The sequence below is a fragment of the Canis lupus genome, chromosome 7 (genome assembly GCF_011100685.1).
Source record: "Canis lupus familiaris isolate Mischka breed German Shepherd chromosome 7, alternate assembly UU_Cfam_GSD_1.0, whole genome shotgun sequence".
In the NCBI taxonomy this organism is placed as follows: domain Eukaryota; kingdom Metazoa; phylum Chordata; class Mammalia; order Carnivora; family Canidae; genus Canis; species Canis lupus.
The window spans coordinates 1,850,339-1,854,153 of NC_049228.1; positions in this window are offsets into that span (position 1 = coordinate 1,850,339).

The following is a 3,815-nucleotide window of genomic DNA, read 5'->3' on the forward strand; positions in this document are numbered from 1 at the left end:
GAGATCTAGAGAGCTTAGTGTTTCACTGCATCCCAGGGAGGGGACCGAGAACAACCCTAATAGGTCCGGCTGAGCAGCAGGGCCCAGACTGACCGGGTGGCTGTGGTAGGGCCCACAGGGGTGGGGGCCGGGGAGAGGGACGGGCTCCTCACAAGCTCTGTCCACTGGCCCCCGGGAATGACCCTGAGATCTTGTGCTTCATCTTTGTGGGAGACTCTGAACGGTGCCCAGTGTCAGCATCTTCACAGATAAAGTAAAAAGTGCTCACTGCAAAACCCGAAAGTTTTCCCTAACGAAAACCCGCGGCTACTCAGAGGGCTGGGGCAGCAGGGAGACGCAGGTGTGTGCGCCGCCACGGGCCATGCCCTCCACCCTGTCCCAGCACATGCCCAGAGGGACCAGCTGGAGCGAATTGAAGTTGCTGCCCCCTGGGGTTGTGCGAGCAAACTGGTGTTAAGCAGCCTGTGTGGAGCCCCTGCTGGGTTCTCAGTGAGAGGTGGGGGCCGGGAGGACAACGGGAGGAGGTGGGCATTTCCGTTGCCCCAGTTCAAAGCCCAGTTCTAAAGGGGACGGGGGTGGGGGGGTTGACGTGCAGATGGGGTTCCGGAGAAGTACTGCGGAGACTTGGGAGTCGGCCTCGGAAGCAAGCAAGGGACACAGCTGGGAAGGGCCCAGAACGATTCTGGGATCCTGCGCAGAAGGGCCGGGCCAGTGTGAACGTTTATGGGGGGTTGGCAGGTGCTACGTGTGCCACGGATGGAGTCCGGGTGGAGGAGCCGGCCTGGCAGCTGTGCGTCTGCCCCCTTCGCTTGCCTGGTGGTGCCCGCTCGGCAATTCGGTTGTAATTCTTTCACAGCGGGGATGCTCTTGCTTCAGGAGGCGCACAGGGCCGTCTGGTGGCTCAGTCGGCTAAGTGGCTGCCTTCGGCTCAGGTCGTGACATCGTGGTCTTGGGATCGAGCCTCCGAGGGCCCCACACCGGGGTGCCTGCTCAACGGGGAGTCTGCTGCTCCCACCCCCACCCCCCCACCCCCCCCATGCACACCCATGCTCTGTCTCTCTCTCAAATACAATCTTTAAAATAATGATTTTTTTTTAAAGGCAGGCAAAATTGGGTCTTTTCAAAGGTGGGCAGACGGGTGTGTCATTGAGAACAAACCAGTCCACAAATTGGTGCCTGACGCTGCTGGGTCACCACTAAACCACGCCAACTGGAGGAAACCTTGCGCACTCGCGCCTGAGTCTTGGTTAAGCCCCACAGATGACCCACCCAGTCCTTGGTGGTTTTAAAGATCTGATACGAAGCAAGCAGCTGTCCTCAGAAGTAAGCCAAGTATATGAAGATAAATTAATGTAAAAACTCAGGGTGACCGTTCACTCTACCTAAGAATTCAAGTAGTAGCCAAACAGCTACACAAAATCGATTTTTAGACGACTATTCCGGGGTGTACGTCACCTGCGGATGACGAGAGAACAGGGAGCCCAGCAGAGGGAGACATGGTGCAGGGATGAAGGCCTGCACGGCCCGGGATGGAGAAGATGAGAAGCTACTCCATCCCGTCCCCCTGGGGAGACCTGAACGTCCGTGGGCTCAGGAGCCCTGTGTCCCCCGTCTAACCCACCAGACGTGCTGTTCTGTGATGGGTCGGACCCGCCTGCAAGACACCGTTGGGCTGGGCCCTGGGACTCGAGCCTCAGAGCTGGTCACCGCCGCTTGAGGCTAGCACCCGTGCCCGTGTGGCTCAAAGGGAAGTGGCGCAGGGAAAGGACCGGGAGAGGCCATGGAGTCTCCACGCCTCCCTCGGACCCACTCCCTCTCGCACGTGCTCTTGTTCCCTCGCGTCCTCCCTACGGCTCACCAGCAAGCCCCCAGCCGTCCTGGGCAGCTCTGCTCTCCTAGGAGGGACTAGAGGTTTGCAGTTTCCACCCCATCTCCTCCCTCCCTGTAGGGGTGGGGGTGCCATCCTTGTGCCTCGCTCTTTCTGGAGGTCACTAGGCAACCTTCCTCTATTTGCCCTCCCCACCCCCACCCCCCAAACCCTACCAAATCTTACCTTCCTACTTCAAGAAAATCAAGGCGGGTAGATGTGATCTCCAAGCTTGCTTATCTGCCTCTGTGCGTTTTTCTTCCTACTTCTCTTGGCCTCCTTGCTGTGCTCTGGGGTTAGTGCATCCCCCCTGTTCTAAGCCAACTCACCCACCCCCTTCTTCCTGGGACCTCTAGGGTCTCCCAGCCTCGCCCTGTCCCCTGGTCCTTCTCAGCCTATTAACAGGTTCAGGTCTCCTGCCCTATAAAGAAATTTCATGGGCCCCCGCGTCCACCTCCGACCACCGTGGAGTCTTCTACCTGTCTACACTCCCTCCACCTTCCCTTTCCGTCCTTGACCCCAAGCCCTCCGGGGGTAGGGTCGTTGATGACTGTAGTTGCCATGTCCTTGGTTCTTACCTTCCCGCCCCTCTGGTGTGTGATCCTTCCTCCTCCATGGAATTCTCCACTTCCGGGACCTTGCCTCTTTGGTCCCCCCTGCCCTTTCTGGCCATCCCTTCACGTCTCCCTATTTGCTGTTTCTCAGGCTTCCATGGCTCAACCTAGTACTTAATATCTAAGTACTTTCCCTGAAAGTCCGTTCTTTGTGATTTTCTGATACTGACTCTAGACTCTCTGTCCCCAGCCCAGACCCAACCCTGGAGCTCCAGGCTCGTCTGCCTGGCTCTCAGCCGGACCCTCCCATTGGGTGCCTCAAACCTGTCAAAATACACATGTCCAAGATTAAGCTCACCTTTAATTGGCTTTTATATTCGTTATCTGAGTTGGTGGTTCTCCCGCCCACCAACTTGTTCAAACCAGAAACCCAGAGGTCATTCAATTCTTGATTCTTCCTTTTTCTGCAGTGCTTAGGCCCAGTCACTCAAAAAGTCCCAACTTCTTGACTTTCAAGTACAGCTGACGCTCAAAGCAACAGTTTGAACTGCACGGGCTCACCTATATGTGGATTTTTTACAGCACAGTACTATCAGTGTATTTTCGTTGTGATTTTCCTAATATTTTCTTTTCTCCAGCTTACTTCATAGTGACAATACAGGATATGCTACATATAACATGCCAAATACATGTTAGTCAACTCTTTATGTCATCAGTAAGGCTCCCAATCAACAGCAATTATCAGTAGCTAAGTTTTAGGGGAGTCGAAAGTTATATGTGGATTTTCAGCTGCACCGGGGGTCAGCGCCTATGACCCCCACGTTGTGCAAAAGGTCAAACTGTAATTCAGGAGCCTGTCCCCTTCTCCGCTCGTACTACCTACCACTCCCCAGTTCACACCTTCAACATTTCTCTCAGGATCATGCCACTTCCCTCCCTCAGCACCATAGAGGGCTCCCCTGTTTCCTAAGCTTGAGGCCTGTAAGTCTTGAGGCCATGATTTGCCTGAACCCCAGCATGTAGCCCCAGAACAAACTGGCAGAGTTGCCGAATGGGGCCGCTGGTAGGGAGGATCTGAAGGGCCCTCCACAGGTGCGCTCACCTAGGTGGGTACGGGGCCACAGGGGCCAGCCACGCGGCTCATCCTAAGCTGCCCCCGAGGCTCTGGGCCCCGGGCAGGAGGCACTGGGGGAAGTGGACTCAGGCTTCTCACCCGCTCCCACTGCTCACTAACTTGCCCTGGGGGACCGAGGAGGACGCAGAGCTTGAAGCCATCGGTCAAAGGGGCAGAAGGGGGAGCCTAGGCCTCTGCATTGCTATTTCTGAGCATCTGCCTTCTACGCACAGGTGACTCCGACACCAGGGAACCAGCAGGGTGGGTGGTGGGAGTGCGG